Genomic DNA, 18,291 nt, shown 5'->3' with positions numbered 1-18,291 from the left:
CCACAGTGCGCAAGGTCCCTTTTCTAAAGGTCTCCAACACTTGTTTCCTGTCCCTTTGGGCTTTCTAAAAGGTGTGCTATCTCACCGTGGTTTTGATTAGCATTTTCCTGAGGAGTGACATTGAGCCCTTTCCCAGGGTACCTGTCACCAACTATGTGTAGTCTTTGGGGAAAATGTTCAGATACTCTCCCGTTTTTAATCTATTTTTTTTTTTTATTATGCCTGGAGTTGTATGTACTTTGGGTGGTAACCCCCTATCAGATATGACTGGTAAATATTTTCTTCCATTCATTGGTTTGCCTTTTTATGGTGATGGCTTCCTTTGTGTAGACAGCTTTAGTTTGATATAGTCCCACTTGTTTGATTTTTGTTGCCTTTGGCATCAAATGAGAAGAAAATCCTTGCCAAACCAACATCAAGGAGCTTACCATCTGTATTCTTCCGGGAGTTTCATGGTTTATGGCTCCAATTCCTTTTGATTTAATTTTGTGTATTATCTAACATGGTGAGGTAGTCTCATTCTTTTGCATGTGGCTGTCCAGTATTCCCAGCACCATTTAGTGAAGAGACTGTCCTTTCCCTATTTTGTCACCTTTTTTGGAAACTAATTGACTATAAATGCACGGGTTTATTTCTGGGCCACATACTCCATTGAGTAGTGTATTGTAGGCCAATATTCTGTCTTGATTATGATAGTTTTGTAACTTCAAGTCAGGGAACATGATGCCTCCAGCTCTAAGATTGTGTTGGCTATTCAGTATCTTCTATGCTTCCACACACATTTTAGGATCTATTTTGTTAAAAAAAAAAAAAATACCACTGACATTGTAAGAAGGATTGCATTGACTCTTCGAAATCTTACACTGCCTTGGGTAGGGTGGACAGCATTAATGATATTCTTGCAACCCATGAGCATGTAATAACTTTCATTTGTTACTCCAATTTTATCAGTCTCAACTTTTGGTGTACAGGTCTTCCATCGCCTTGGTTACATTTATTCCTAGGTACTTTCTATGCAATTGTAAGTGGGATTAGTTGCTGATTGTATTAGTGTATTGAAATGCAACAGGTTATTATATATTGCTATTGTATCCTACAACTTTCCTGAATGTTTCCTTGAACATTTTTTTTTTTTTGACAGAGTCCTTAGGGTTTTCTGTAAGACACCATGTCCTCTGTAAATAATGAATTTTACTTCTTAATCTGGATGCTTTTTCTTGCCTCATTGCTTTGGCTAGGACTTAAAATTCTGTGTCTTGTAAAGGAGTGTGGGATCCTTGGTGATCTTGGAGGAAACCTCAGTGCTTCACGTTGAGTAGGTCTGCTGTATGCTTGTGCTATATGGGCCTTATTTTCCCTTTATACCCAATTTGTTGAGTTCTTATCATAAACGATGTTGAATTCTGTGAAATGCTTTTTCTGCATCTATTGAGATACAATTTTTTATCCTTAAATTTGTTGGTAGTATGTCACACAGACTGATCTGTGGATATGGAACCCTGGATCCTTGCATCCCTGGAATAAATTCAGCTTGAACAGGGTGAACCCTTTAATGCATTGTTGGACTCAGTCACTAATTTATTGAGGATTTCAACATCTGTGGTCATCAGGGATACTGAACTGTAGTTATGTCCGTGTCTGGTTTTTGTCATGGTAATTCTGACCTCCTAGAAGTTTGGAAATATTCCCCCTTTTTTGGAAGAGTTTAAGAAACATTATCAACTTTCTGAATGTTTGGGGAAAATTCACCAATGAAGACCTTTGGTCCTGGACATTTTTTTGTTAGGTTTTTGATTACTGATTTCAATCCCCTTACTATTGGTCTACTCAGATTTTCTGATTCATTCTTGGAATGTGGTAGGTTTCTAGGAATTTATCCTTCTCTTCTAGAATGTCCAGTTTGTTGCTGTATAACTTTTCATAGTGGTCTCTTATGATTCTTTGTATTTTTGTGTGAGCTGTAATTTTTTTCATTTTGAGCCGTGTGTGTGTCTGTCGGAGTTTAGCTAAATGTGTGTCAATTTTATTTCTTTGGAAAGAAAAAGCTCTTGGTTTCACTGGTCTTTTCTATTCCTGGTTTTACTTCTCCTCCTTGGATGTTTACTTCTAACTACCAGCTTCATTTTTTGTTCCTTGAGGTATAAAGTTAGATCGAGATTTTTTCCTGTTCCTTGAAATAGTACTTATGGCTATGAATTTCCCTCTTAAAGTTGCTTTTGCTGTATCCCATAAGTTTTGATATATTTCTACTTAAGGTATTTGATCTTCGTTTTCTTTTGTTGACACACTGGTTCAGTAGCATATTTAATCTCCACATATTTTGTGAATTTTCTAATTTGCATATAATTGGTTTCTACTTTCATACCTTTTTCGTGCTCAGAAAAGATTCTTGATATGATCTCAGTCTTATGTATAGTCTTGTTTTGTGACCTAACATCTGTCCTGGAGTGTTCCATGTGCACTTAATGTCCATTGTTTATATACAGAACATTCTATCCAAAAAGTTCATCTTGTCTGTGTCATGCAGGGCCAATGTGTCCTTGTTAATTGAATGATCTATCCATTGGCATGTATAGGGTGTTAAAGTTCCCTGCTATTACTATATAATTATCAATTTCTCCCTTTGCTTCAATTAATAATTGCTTTATTTAGGTTCCTCTATGTTGCGTGTATAAAAACTTTTTATGTTCTTATTGTATTGACTCCTTTATTAGGTAATGCCTTTTTTTTTTGTCTTACTATGGACTTTGTTTTAAAGTCTATTTTCTTATATAAATATAGGTACCACAGCTTGCTTTTGCTTTCCATTTGCATGGGATCTTTTCCTACCCTTTCACTTTCAGTCTTTGTTCTCTTTAAAGCCAGGAGCTACGTATTCTTGTGCCTATAACCTTGCAAAATAGTTAAGTGCACTAAATGGTGATCATTTGGGTTGTCTTAGAAGCTAATCTGCTCGGGACTGTGTACATCGTAAATTGTTTCCTATACGTGATGCCGGTTTATTTGTAGATCCGTTTCTCTTGGTTTAGCATCTCAACATTGCAGACCATCAATTCAATCTAACCTTTTCAAAAGACTTGCCATAATTAAAAATACTTCTACAACTTTTCAGTCCCTGGGCTTAGACTGGTAAGGTCTTAAAAGTACCATCAAGAGAAGTGGAGGATTTAGTGGGGACACAAAGACACATTGTATACACTGTCACTGCCAAAACCATTCTCCAAAGGTTTTGACAAACCTCTTCTAAATTTTTAATGTGCCCATACAAGAAATGGGCATACATAATTCATGTAGTTAGTTAACTCTAAGCAAAATACTATGATTAAGAAACAAAAGATAGAATAGGAGTAAAGTAATATATAGTTTTCTGAGAAACTAAAACTGCACTTGAAAACAATGCATGATTGTAAACAAGGCAATTTCTGAGATTATCATTAGGGTCCCTTCCAGTCTCAGGCTTGTAGTCTTAAGCACTCAACACCATCTGTGACATGAGTGTTCCTGTCTACACTCCAATCATACTGGAATATCCACTCTTTGTATGTTTTGTGGTTTTCCAGGTATTTACCAAAATATTTTTCAGCCTGTAACTTTAAATCCTGACTAGTTTCTCCTTTTCATTGAGATAAACAATACTTTTTGAACACTTAAAATTCTGCATACCATCCATTCTTCTATCACTCATCTTCTCTCGGTTTTCCAATTTCTCACTTATTCTACTTGACCTCTTACAAAGCAAAAAGTCTTGAATGGGTTATATACCCACATGTTCAGAATGTAAGAGACTCAAGAAAAAATGAGTGAAAATCCTTACCATTCATATCTCCTAAGCAAAATCTCTTCACTGTAAAACCAAAGTTTTCAATTATCTCTTATCCTTTCACATTACATATACATGTCTGATAAGATATAAAACTTTACAAATGTCATCATAGTATAGATTTTCACTTTACAGTGAATGCTGGAAAATGTTCTATATCAATACCTAGCTACTCTTTTGTGTGACTGCAGTGTTTTTCCTAGCCTCTTGAATAATCTGGATCACTTCCAGTATTTTTCTAGCACAATATTGCAATGAAAATCTTGTATGACTTTCCCTTTATATTTATCAAAGTATACATAGGCCTACAAGACCTAATCCTAGAAGTCAAATTGCTGGGTCAAATCGAATTTGCATTTGCTGCTAATATCTTTAGGAAACATTCAATTTGAATAAGGTGTGGTCATAAATTCAAAAATACAGTAGCATAAGCATAGGTCTCACAACCTATTCCTGAAGTCACCCAACTTCTAGAGACAGCCCATGATATACTAGGTCATTCTATCCTTCCAGCGATCACATAGATAAGTTTATTTGGGCATTTCTGAATCTTCTGTATTCTGTAGAGATTAGGATGCTTTAGCCAAGAGGCTGACTAATGAAAGAACACCAAGCCTCATGGTAACAGCTGAAATTGTCAGGCACATACCAGAGATCGCAGGTTAACAGTCTGCTTACATTTATTCTAATTCTCAGTTGTCATTCGAAGGAAAACTTTCTAAGATTTTGTCAGAGGGACAGCACAAACGGGGAGCAGCAGGCAGGGAACCCGATGTGGGACTTGATCCCAGGACCCTAGGATCATGCCCTGAGCCAAAGGCAGATGGTTAACTGAGTCACCTAGGCGTCCTGGAAGGAAACTGTTATGGGTACAAGTCACGCAGTGTTCCTAGCTCAGAATTATCGATCTTCAATTTCAAATAGTTGCTCTGTACATTTTGCCCACGGTAGTCCTCAGAATTCCCTCCAGTATCATCTTGGGTTTCTCCATATCCTTCCTGTTTTCTGAGATCCTTTTATATTTCTTGGTCTCTGCCCTTGTTTTGGTGAAGCCCATCCTCTGGTAGACTTTGGCAAAAAGAAACCTGTGGGAAGTGAGGTTTCATTACAAAATTCATGAATAGTAGTATCCTTATGACACTCGACTAATAGTTTGGGGATAGAAATCTAAAATAAGTTTTCAGTGTTATGAAATCCTTTCTTCAGTTTCCTAAATCTTAGTGTTGCTGCTGAGAAATCTTTCTAAAGATGTTGTAATTCTAATTCTTTTCAGTAAGACTAGATTTTTTTTTTTCCTGGAAGTTTTGATCTTGGTGTTCCCAGATTTTACCACTGATGTGTCCTAGTGTGGGAGTGCATAGTCTTATCTGCTGAGTTGAGTGGGCCCTTTTGGCTAGGAAACCACTCTTCATTCCGAGGCTTCCTTTTTTACATGTGGTTCACTTCCCTCACCCACTGAAGGTCCGGATACTCCGACATTAGACTTGTAGGATTAGTCCTTCAAGTTCCCTCTCTGTTCCTATCTTTATTTCTGTTTGAAAGAGTTCATCTGTTTTTTTTTTTTTCTTTGACTTTTTATTTGACACAGCACAAGTAAACAGAATGGCAGACAGGGAGAAACAGGCTCCCTGCTGAGCAGAGAGCCCAACATATGGGGCTCAATCCCAGGACTCTGGGATCATGACCTGAGCCGAAGGCAGATGCCCAACCGACTGAGCCACCAAGGTGTCCCTATATGTTCATTTTTCTACTGAGGTTTCATTAAAACTTAAACATTGTCCAAATGTCTTTGAGAAGTGCCTTGTTATTGCTGGTCTATAATTACTACTCTAAGAACTAACATGGTGTGTGAATTTTTTTTCCTCCCTTTGTATGCTTTTTCTTTTAAGTTTAGTACTTGCCTGACTTTAAAAAGCTTTTTATGTCAGGTGCTAGACTTCCCTTGGATCCTTGGCCATTCATGAACGTTTGTAGATGAAAATAATGGAGTAAACTGCTATTGGAAGTTATGAGCAAGAGATGGGATTGTCAATTTTGACCTTGACTATGAAGTAATCCGGTGGATAAAACATTTGGTTTCATGAAATACACAATGTCTGATCAGTACATATCCTTGGGAAGCTCAGGTTCTTCATAAAAGGGTTATCTAATCTTTTTGAAAGATAGGGATCCATCTAATAGCATTTGGGTGAGCTGTGTTTGGAAAAACTGGGAACCAGCCTCCAGTGAGCAAGGTGGACTACTGTTGGCAGAGCAGAATTGGCTGTTGGCCAGTCTTGAGACACTGTTACTCTTCCCAAGGATTAAGCCTGCAGACTTCAGTGAATTTAAGGAAGGACGGCCAGAAGCCTGAAGATGAGGCAATTTGTTCCTCAGCTTGTTTTCCTTGATTTTTTTATTTTTTATAATATTTATTATGTTAGTCCCCATACGGTACATCCCCAGTTCCTGATGTAAAGTTCCATGATTCATTACTTGCATATAACACCCAGTGCACCATGCAATATGTTCCCTCCTTAATACCCATCATCAGGCTATCCCATTCCCCCCACCAAGCCCTCAGTTTGTTTCCCAGACTCCATAGTCTCTCATGGTTCATTCCCCCTTCTGTTTACCCCCCCTTCTTCCCTTTCTTCTCCTACTGATCTTCCTACTACTTATGTTCCATAAATGAGTGAAACCATATGATAATTGTCTTTCTCTGCTTGACTTATTTCACTTAGCATTACCTCCTCCAGTCCCGTCCATGTTGCAGCAAACATTGAGAAATCATTCTTTTTGATGGCTGAGTAATATTCCATTGTATATATGGACCACATCTTAATCCAGTCATCTGTTGAGGGGCATCTCGGCTCCTTCCATGATTTAGCTATTGTGGACAATGCTGCTATGAACATTGGGGTGCATATGGCCCTTCTCTTCACTATGTCTGTATCTTTGGGGTAAATACCCAGTAGTGCAATTGCTGGATCATAGGGTAGCTCCATTTTTAACTTTTTAAGGGACCTCCACACTGTTTTCCAAAGTGGCTGTACCAACTTGCATTCCCACCAATGTAGGAGGGATCCCCTTTCCCCACATCCTCTCCAGCAATTGTTTCCTGCCTTGTCCATTTTTGCCATTCTAACTGGTGTAAGGTGGTATCTCAGTGTGGTTTTGATTTGAATTTCCCTGATGGCTAATTTTGAATATTTTTTCATGTGTCTGTTAGCCATTTGTATGTCTTCATTGGAAGAGTGTTCATATCTTCTGCCCATTTTATAATTTGTTTCTTGTGTATTGAGCTTGGGAAGTTCTTTGTAGATCTTGGATACCAGTCTTTCATCTTTAGTGTCATTTGAAAATATCATCTCCCATTCCATGGGCTGTCTTAGTTGACTGTTTCCTTGGCTGTGCAGAAGCTTTTTATCTTGAAGTCCCACAAGTTCATGTTATCTTTTGTTTCTCTTGCCTTTGGGGATGTGTCATGAAAAAAGTTGCTGTGGCCAATGTCGTAGAGGTTGCTGCCTATGTTCTCCTCTAGGATTTTGATGGATTCCTGTCTCACATCGAGGTCTTTCATCCATTTGGAGTTTATCTTTGTGAATGGTATGAGAGAGTGGTCAAGTTTCATTCTTTTGCGTGTAGCTGTCCAATTTTCCCAGCACCATTTATTGAAGAGACTGTCTTTTTTCCACTGGATGTTTTCCTTGATTTTAAGCAACCCTGACTTATTTTAGGGTTCTCCAGAGAAAGAACCAATAGGATATGCATGCATTAGAAATACATACTCTACGAAACAGAGGGTTGCTGGAGGGGGGAGGGGTAATTGGGTGATGGGCTTTGAGGACACTTGATGTAATGAGCACTGGGTGTTGTGTACAACTGATGAATCACTAAATTCTCCTGAAACTAGTAATACTGTATATGTTAACTAAATTTAAAGAGATGGGATTTATTAAAGAATCGGCTCAGACCATTATGGAGGCTGAAGAGTCCCAAGGTCTAGCATCATAAATTGCAGATCCAGGAGAAACAATGGTTCCAGTCCAGAGGCTGGTAGGCTTGACACCCAAAAAAAGCGGCTGTTTGGGTTTGAGTCCCTTTGAAGGAAAACTCACATCCCAGTTTGAAAACTCCTGTCCCAGTTTGAACACAGAAGGAATTTTCTTACTTGGTGCGGGTGGGTCAATCTGTTCTATTCAGGCCTTCAGATGCTTGAATGAGTATCACTCACATTGTGGAATGCAGTCAGTGCTACTGATTTAAGTGCTTGTTTTTTTTTAAATTCAGCCGATGTATAGATCATTAGTTTCTGATGTAGAGTTCAGTAATTGACCAGTTCCATATGACACCCAGTGCTCATCCCATCACATGCCCTCCTTGATGCCCGTCACCCAGTTACCCCATCGCCCCCACCCACCTCCCTTCCAGCAACCCTGTTTCCTATAGTTGAGTCTTTCATGGTTTGTGTCCCTCTGATTTCCCATTGTTTCCCCTCCCTCCCCCCATGATCCTCTGCATTATTTCTTATATTCCACCTATTAGTGAAACCATATGATAATCGTCTTTCTGACTGATTTCGTTCAGCATAATACACTCCAGTTCTATCCATGTCAATGTAAATGGTAAGATTTCATCCTTTTGATGGCTGAGTAGTGGTGGTGGGTGGTGGTGGTGGGTGTGATGTCTCTATCCATTCATCTGTCGATGAACATCTAGGCTCCTTCCTCAGTTTGGCTATTGAGGATGTTGCTGCTATGAACCTTGGGATACAGGTGCCCCTTCTTCTCACTACGTTTGTATCTTTGGGGTAAATCCCTAGTAATGCAATTGCTGGGTGGGTCATAGGGTAGCTCTATTTTTAACTTCTTGAGGAAACTCCATACTGTTTTGCAGGGTGGCTGTACCAGCTTGCATTCCCACCAAAAGGGTAAGTGCTTTCTTCATCCAGAAACGCCCTCACACACCTAGAATTCTGTTGGACCAAATGTTTAGGAACTCCATGGCCGGCCAAGTTAACACACAAAATTAACTTTAGAAGCCACTTTGACTTATCCCCCTTCTTCATCCTCCATCCAGTGTTACTGGAGCCCCTAGAATCTGAGCCTTTAAGGACTCTGCATTTAAATCCATGTTTTTATTTGCTTTCCTTATCACAGGTTTGATGGATGCCTTGTTAGATCTGAGTTTCTATTTGTCCGTCTTCCAGATTTAATATTAATGGCTTTCTGCTCTCCTCCCATTTTTGTGGGTTTATATTTTTAAAATCTCTTTAGTACTGAGGATTTGTGGAGAGGCTCTACGATAGTACATTTCTTTCCACTGTTTTAACCCTAAAATGTGCCTTGGATAAGCAACTTAATGTTTACAGTACTGAGTATTTAAGTTGTAGTGGTAACTATGCTGTGTGCGCACCATCGACGTTGAACAGAATTTTAAGTAGGTATGTACATCCATGAGCACAAACTTAAGAATTACATGTACCCATGTGTATGAATATGAATGCATTTGTCTGTAAAATGGGGTATCCCTTTGTTGGTAGGTATTCTTGCAGTCTTTGCCTTGTAAGGCTGAAGGCTAAAATGCCATAAGAGAAAGGTGTTTGAATACTTAGAAATCTTAAAACTCCTATTAAGGAATGTTAAACTGTATTTTTTTCAACCAGAATTGGAAAATTCCGGATGTACTAAACAGATCTATGAGGTATTTTGATAAATGAAACAATGGCTGTAGCCTGATTGTAGCAGCAAGCTCAGGCCCTCCGAAATCGTGGTTTTGCGGTGTTAGGAGTTGTAGTGCGGTGTTCTTGGGTAAGCATTTGAGGTGTTTTGCTTTAGTGTGCTGTGGACTAACATGGTGGTCAAGCTTCTGCAGGGGCAGCAAGCTTATGAGATTGAAAATCTTAAGCACATAAGGAATTTCCTGCACTTCTTGGAGTTCTTAATTCGTTAGGCTGATTTCCTTTTCCAGAATCAAACTTAGACCACTTGCAGCGTGCTGTTTTCATCCCCTCCTTACTGGCCACCTTGCCAGTGTTATGCAGGAGTATTTCTGGTGTGACTCCTTCTTGGAAATGACTTGATTAAATTATAGGCTTACTCCGAATCCCTTGACTACTGTCAAAACATATTTGTGTCAAGGTTTCAATCCCTGTCATAATTTGAGAAGCCTTGATTAGTTCACTTTGAAGACTTCTTATAATGAGAGCCTTTCTTAGCGTCTTGATCCTTCTAGATCATTTATAATAAGACTAATATATCAGAACTTTGTCTTAATGAACATAGTTGGTGTTACTTTCCATCACCTATTTATACTCTAAAATGTACTTTTAGTAACTTATTTCTCTAATTAGTTTTTACTCCAATAGTAAAAGGTAAAACTAATAACATTTACTGATAAATTTACAGAATCTTGATGTGCGTAATATGTACTAATGTATTTGAGTGTATGTTATATAAGTCCTGAAACACAAAATTACAAAATGATGAAAAACAAAATTCTATTTTTAACATTTTTTTTTAAAGATTTTATTCATTTGAGAGAGAGAGGGAACACAAACGGGGAGTGGGAGAGGAAGAAGCAGGCTCCCAGCGGAGGAGCCTGATATGGGGCTCGATCCCAGAACGCCAGGATGATGCCCTGAGCCGAAGGCAGACGCTTAACAACTGAGCCACCCAGGCGCCCCACAAAATTCTACGCCTCAAACTATTACCCTGTGTGTTAACTGGAGTCTAAAGAGTTGAAGAAGAATAAAGCCAGAAAAAATAAAAACTAGAAAAGACCAAAGACATACCAACTCAACATCTAAATTAAGATAGCAAGACCATTAAGAAACCTGTGTGCTTCTTCCAAAACCCAGTCTGTCTGATGAGGAGGGGAAGTGCTTTCCAGGATTGTTTGTTCTCCGTTGTATCAACACGTAAACATCCTATTTAGTTCTTCCACCTTTGATCTTATGTAAATGGCATTAGGCTAGGTGTAGTCTGAATTTTATTTTCCACTCCACAACATCCTAAGATCTATCGTCTTGTATATAGCTGTACTCGTTTACTTCCGGGGCTGTCTAATACTGTGTGAATGCATACCATATTTTATCAATTTTCTGTCAATGGAGGTTTTTCCTGTGTACAGTCTTGGACTGTTATCAGCCATGTGGCCATGAGCATTCCTGAGCATCTTCTCTGCTCATGCGGGACCATCTCTCTGGAAGGGACATCACTGGAGTGTACCAGGTGTGCGTGTTTGAGGTTAGATTATTACAAATTCTTGAGACTTCCGCCCAAAATTTCATCAATAATTAAGAACATTAGTTGGCTTTCTACTGTTTTTGCCAAATGAAGAGTTAAAAACACATGGTTATGTTATTTTGAACTGGCCATTATAAGAGGTTAAACAGCCTCCTGTTGCTCCTTCATGTGTTTTAAATGGGTATTTTGCCTTCCCCACCCCCGCCCCCGTACTGATCTATGTGCTATCTTCAAGTTAGTACGATTTGCTTAAAAGTGTGAAAATTCTCTTCCCCGGTTAGTACCTCATGTTTTGCTCTCTTTGGGGGAGTGGAGGATCTTCACGGTATCAAGATGTGTTAAAATCTTCTGTACTAGGGTTAATGCATTTTGGGTGGTCTCAAATTTATTCCCAAGAGTCATGATGAAATTAATATCCTTATGCAGTTTTTAAAACTTCCCTTTCATAGGTCTTTACCTGACGGCGATTTTAGAAATGGTTTGGAATTGACACCCAATTTCATGTTTTCGTATAGATAATCCCTGATCTCAAGAGCACGGTCATTCAGCCTTCGCTGACGGAGATCCGCACCCCTGGCATACGTTCAGGCCTCACGTATGAGAGTTTCTGAGCTGTTCAGTTTCGTTCTTCAGTGTTTCTATGCCTATCGTTGTTATGGCTAGTTCTGGTCTTTTCGTTTTCTGGTGACCTTGTATTTTTTTTCTAATTCAGTGATAACATTAGTCAACAGTTTTCTGCATTTCTCAGAGCTCATCAAGTTTACTTTCAAACCCCTTTTTCCCCCCATTTCCCATGTACCTCCCCTCTGGCAACCACAAGGTCTGTGTGTGTGAGTCTGGTCTTTGTGTTTGCCTCTTTTATTTTTCTTAAATTTCACAAATGAGTGAAATCATATGGTATTTGTCTCCAACTTACTTAACTTAGCATTATCCCTTCTAGGTCCATCCATATTGCAAATGGTGAAATGGCATTCTTTTTTATGGCTGAGTGATATTCCATTGAATATATGTATCACATGCATCCACATAGAATGGATATCTTCTATGTCCGTTAACTTACGGATGGATACTTGGGTTTCCATATCTTTGCTATTGTAAACATTGTGGTAAACATAGGGGTATGCATGCCTTTCCAAATTAGTGCTTTCCTTCCTTTGGGTAAATGCCCAGTACTCAAATAACTGGATCCTATGGTAATCCTAGGCTTACTTTTTCAGGGAACCTCGTTGTTTTCCACAGTGGCCTTACCAGTCTACATTTCCACCAGGGTGCACGAGGGCTCCCTGTTCTCCATTCTTACCAACACTTGCTGGTTTTTTTTTTTTTTTTTTTTTTTTTTTTTTTTTATTCTAGCCATTCTGACAGCTGGAAGGTGATAATTCATTGTGGTTTTAACTTGCATTTCCCTGATTAGTGATTCTGAGCACGCTTCCACGTGTTTGGTCACCTGTATGTCTTGCTGTGGATTAGTTTTCTCATGCTATGTTGGGAAATGTCTTGCTGGTAATGAACATTAAACCTACTTGATTTTCATGGAAATACATTGGATCTATAGGAGAGAAAGGAAGGACAGTCTGTATAACTATTAAATACTACCTGCCCTTTTTGTAATCGTAGCTGACCTGTAAATAATCTTAGGTATACAACAGTGATTCAACAACTAAAAACATTACAAAACGCTCACCAAAGTAAGCGTTACTGACTATATTCCCTATGCTGTACTTCTCATCCCTGTGACTCAATAACGGGAAGTTTATACTTAATCCCCTTATTTCACCCATTCTGCCACTCCCCTCTCCTTTGGCAACCGTCGGTTCTCTGTATGAATGTGTTTGTTTTTTAGATTGACGTAAGTGAAATTATGGTATTTTTTTCTAACTGGATTTAGCATAATACCCTCTGGGTCCGTCCATCTTGTTATAAATGGCAAGATCTTGAAGCTGAGTAATCCTGCATGGTGTACGTCAGTCGTCCGTGGGACGCCTGGGCTGCTGCTGTATTTTGGCTATTATAAACAATGCTGCTGTGAACATAAGGGTGCACATGTTTTCTGGACTAGTCTGTTTCCTCTGAGTAAATAGTAGCGGGATAACTGAATCACACGGTAATTCTGTTTTTGAAAGAACCTTCCTGATGGTTTCCACGGTGGCTGCACCATGTTACATTCCCACCAGTCGTGCACGAGGGCTCCCTTCTCTCCACTCATTATGATCTTGAACTAGGCATTCTCCCTGGTACGAGGTGATATTTCATCGTGGTTCTGATTTGTGTTTCCCTGATGATGAGTGATGTGGAGCGTCCTTTCATGTGTCTGGCCATCTGGAGGTCGTCTTTGGAAAAAGGTCTATTCAGGTTGTCTGCCAATTTTTTAATTGGATTGTATTTATTTGGTGTTAGCTGAATTCTTTGTTTTGGATGTTAGCCCCTTAGCAGATATCATTTGCAAGTATCTTCTTCCATTGAGTAGGTCATCCTATGAATTGTTTTCCTTCACTGTGCAAAATGTTTTTAGATGTAGTTCCTTTAGATTTTTTTTTTTCATGCTCCTTTCCCTTGCCTGAGGCAACATATCCAGGAAAATGTTGCTAAGGCCAATGTCCAAGAGATCACGGCTTATGTTTTCTTTTAGGATTTTTATGATTTCTGTTCTTAGGTCTTCAGTCCACTTTGAACTGAGTTTGTGTGGTGTGTGTGTGGTGTAAGAACATGGTCCAGTTTCATCTGCATGTAGCTGTTGTCCCAGCACTTAGCGAGAGGACAGTATTTTCCCCATTAAATACTTTCCCCTCTTGTGGACTAATTGACCATTAAAGTGTATTTCTGGGCTCTCTTCTGTTACATTTACTGTGTCTGTTTTTGTGCCAGTACTATATTCTTATAGCTTCATAGTATAGTTTAAAATCTGGGATTAATACCGCCAGTATCATGTCTCAAGATGGTTTTGGTTTTTAAAGGCACTTTGTGGTTCCATAGAAACTTTAGGATTCTTCTACTTCTGTGAAAAATACTATGGGTATTTTGATAGGGATCGAATCTGTAGATTGCTTGGGGGAGTACACATTTTAGCAATATTCTTCCGATTCCATGCTCATGTGATATCTTACCATATGTATTCAATTTTTTTGAAAAATGTCTTAGTTTTGAGAGTACAAGTCTTTAACTACCTTGGTTGAATTTATTCCCAGGTATATTTCTGGTGTATTTGTAAATGGAATTGTTTTATTTTCTCAGTGTGCAAAAACATGGCAGATTGCTGATGTTGGTATCCTTGAAACTTAACTGAATTTACTGGTTCTGATAGTTCTTTGGTGTCTTTAAAGTTTTCTGTACATACTATCCGGTCATCTGGTAATAGTGAGTTTCACTTTTTCCTTTCTAATTTGGATGCCTTTTTTTTTTTTTTTTCCTTTGCAGCTAGGGTTTCAGTACTATGTAGGGCACTGTGGACATCCTTGTTCATCTCAGAATAAGAGCTAGGTTGTCCCATTGAGTAGGATAATTGTTAAATATGGACTCTATTATACTAAGTTCCCTCTAAAACTCAAAGTGGGTTATTTCATGAGTTGATGTTGAATTTTGTCACTTTTTCTGCATCTCTTGAGATAGGGTTTTTATCCTTCCTCTTTGAGTACAGTTAATATAGTGTTTAGTCTCAGGTGTACAATACAGTGAATCAACAATTCTGTACATTGCTCAGTGCTCATCATGAGTGTCCTCTTAATCCCCTTCACAAATTTCACCGCCTCCCCTCTGATGACCATCAGTTTTTATAGTTGTCTTTTTTGTTAAATCTCACATGAGTGAAATCATGGTATTTAACTTATTTAGCATGAAACCCTCCAGAACCCTCCCTGTTAGAAATGGCAAGATTTCATGCTTTTATGGCTGAGTAATATTCCATTGTACATGCACATCTTTATCCATTCATCTATTGATGGATAGTTTGGCTGCTTCCCTATCTTGGCTACTGTAAATAATGCTGTAATTAGCATGGGGGTACATATGTCTTTTCGAATTAATGTTTTCATATTCTTTAGGTAAATACCCAGTATTGAAATTACTAGATCATAGGGTAGTTCTGTTTTGAATAGGCTGAGGAACCTCTGTACTCTTTTCCAGGGTGGCTGCACCAGGTTATGTTCCCACCCACTATGCATGAAGGTTCCCCTTTCTCTGCATCGTGGCCAACCCTTAATTCTGGTGTTCATTTTACCCGTTCTGACAGGTGTGAGATGATAGCTCACTGTAGTTTTGATTTGCATTTCCCTGATGAGTGATGTTGAGCATGTTTTCACGTCTGGCCGTCGGTCTTTGGAGAAATGTTTGTGTGTTCTGACCATTTTTTAACTGGGTTATTTGTGGGTTTTTTTGGTGGCTTATAGAAGTTATCCATATCTGATGAATGCTTAACATCCTAAATATATGTCATTCGCAAATATCTTCTCCCATCTGCCATTTAGCAGATTCTTCTAGTTTTGTTTCCTTTGCGCAGAAGTTTGTTTTCGCGTAGTCTAAATAGGGTTTGGGGTTTTTTTTTGTTTTGTTTCTTATTTTGTTTTTTTTTGTTGTTGTTGTTTTTTTTTTGCTTTTATTTCCTTTGAGGCATATCCAGAAAAATGTTGCTATGGCTGATGTCAGAGAATCACTCCATGTGCTCTCTTCTAGGATTTTTCTGGTTTTAGGTCTCACATTTAGGTCTTTAATCTGTTTTAAGCTCTTGTGTATGGTGTAAGAAAGTGATCCAGTTCCATTTTGCATGTGGCTCTCAGTTTTACCAGCACCATTTGTTGAAAAGACTTTTTCCCATGGCATATTCTTGCCTCCTTTGTTGAAGATTAATTGACCATATAAATGCAGATTTATTTCTGGACTATTTTCCATCGATCTGTGTCTATTGTGCCAATGCTGTACTGTTTGGATTACTACAGCTTTGTGTAGTGTATCTTGAAATCTGGAATTGCTATACCTTCAGCTTCGTTCTTGTTTCGCAGGATTGCTTTGGCTATCTGTGGTTCCATACACATTTCAGTATTTGAGTTTTCTGAAAACTATTGCTGGTACTTTGACAGGCATTGAAGCAAATTTGTAGATTTCTTTGGGTAATACATTTGTCAGTGTTCTTCCAGTATATGAGCATGGAATATCCATTTGTGTTATCTGTTTCTTTTGTCAGTGTTCTATAGTTTTTAAGGTACAGGTTTTTCACCTCTTCGAGAGTTATTTATTCCTAGGTATTTTATTTTTGGTGCAGTTATAAATGGTGATTAATTTCTGCAGTTTCATTGTTAGTGTACAGAAATGCTGTCCATTCCTGGGTATTTTGCATACTACCATTTTACTGACCATGCTTGTTCTAGTAGTTTTTGGTTGAATCTGTAGGATTTTCTGTGTAGCGTTAAGTTCTTACCAATATGAATACTGCTTATTTTTACTCCTTGTTTGATTGCTGTGCCTAGGACTTGGAGCACTATATGGAAAAAGTGTTGAGAATGGATCGTTGCTCATTCCTGACCTTACGGGGGAAGCTGTTTTTCACCAGTGAGGATAATGTCACCGTGATGTTTTATTATATCAGAGTAGGTTTCTTCTAACACCATTTTGATTGAGGATTTTTTTTTTATCATGAATGGATGTTGAATCTTGTCAAATGCTTTTTCTGCGTCTATTAAAATTTTTATCCTTCATTGTGATGTGGTTTATGGTGTTGATTTGTGACTACTGAACCACTCTTGCATCCTGAGAACAAGTCCCACCTGCTTGTGGGAATGATCTTTTTCATCTATTGTTGGAGGCATTTTGCTAATATTGAGGATTTTTGCACGTATGTTCATCAGTAATGTCCTGTAGTATTGTGGTGTCTTTGGTTTTGGTATCAGGGTAATGCTGGCCTCAGAATATATTTGGAAGCTTTCCTTCCTCTTAATTTTTAGGATAGCCGGAAAATAGGTATTAACTTTTTAAAAGTTAGAATTCATTTGTGAATCCATCTGGTCCTGGACTTTTATTTTCTGGTAGCTTTTTGATGACTGATTCAATTTCATTATTTGTAATTGGTCTGCTCAGATTTTCTATTTCTTCCCAGTTCGGTTTTGGAACATCATATGTTTCTAGGAATTTATTCTAGGTTGCCAGCTGTGTTAGCATATAATGTTTCATAGAATTCCCTTTGTAATCCTCTGTTTCTGTGGTGTCAGTTCTCATTTCTGATTGGTCCTTTCTCTTGAGTCTGATTAAGGGTTTATCAATTTTGTTTATCTTTTCAAATGATCAGCTCTTGGTTTCATTTTTTCCTTAATATTTTTAGTCTCTATGCCATTTATTTCTGCTCTGATCTTCCTTTTGCTCATACCTTGGGCTTTGAATTCTTTCTAGTTGCTCATAGGGTTAGATTGTGTTTTCTTGAGGTTGGCCTGTACGGTTATACACTTCCCCCTTATAATTGCTTTCATCGTGTCCCAGAGTTTTGGGAACGCTGTTTTCGCTTTCATTTGTGTTTGATCTCTTCTCTGGTTGCTTCATCAACACGTTGGTTGTTTAGAATCCTGTTTCGTCTCCAGGTTTTTCCAGAGTTTTTATTTCCAGTTTCTTATGGTCATGGTTGGAAAAGATGCATGGTATGATTTCAATCTTAAATTTCAGGCTTGTTGTATGGCCTCCTATGTAATTCATTCTGGAGAACGTTCTATGTGGACTTCAAGAATGTGGATTCCGTTTTTGGATGGAATATTCTGTATATATGTCATGTCCACATGGTCCAATGTGTCCTTCACAGATACTATTTCCTTATTTGTGTCTGGATGATCTATCCACCGATATGAGTGGACTGTTAAAGGCCCTACAGCTGCGCTACCATCGTTTGTCCGAGCATAGTTCCTTATGTATTTAGGCGCTCCAGTGTGGAATGTGTATTTACAATGGTCCTATCCTCTTCTCGGATTGTTCTTTCAACATTACAAGTTGCTCTTTATCTCCTGTTGGTCTTTGTTTTAAAGTCTGTTTTGCCGAATACGAGTATTGCTGCCATGGCTTACTTTCCCCACTGCCATGGGCTTGGAAAATGTTTTCCCATCCCTGCACCTGGTGTACGTGGGGGTCATTACGTCTGACGTGAGCCTCTTATAGGCAGCGTATGACGGAGTCTTGTTTTTCCTCCATCCCACCTGTCTTTTGTTTAGAGCATTTAAGTCCTTTCCATTTGAAGTAATTACGGATGGGTATGTACTTAAAAATGTTTTCTGGCTG

Source organism: Ursus americanus, chromosome 31, assembly GCF_024610735.1.
Source record: "Ursus americanus isolate L20-20 chromosome 31, mUrsAme1.1.p, whole genome shotgun sequence".
Classification (NCBI taxonomy): Eukaryota; Metazoa; Chordata; class Mammalia; order Carnivora; family Ursidae; genus Ursus; species Ursus americanus.
This window is presented reverse-complemented; position numbering follows the sequence as displayed.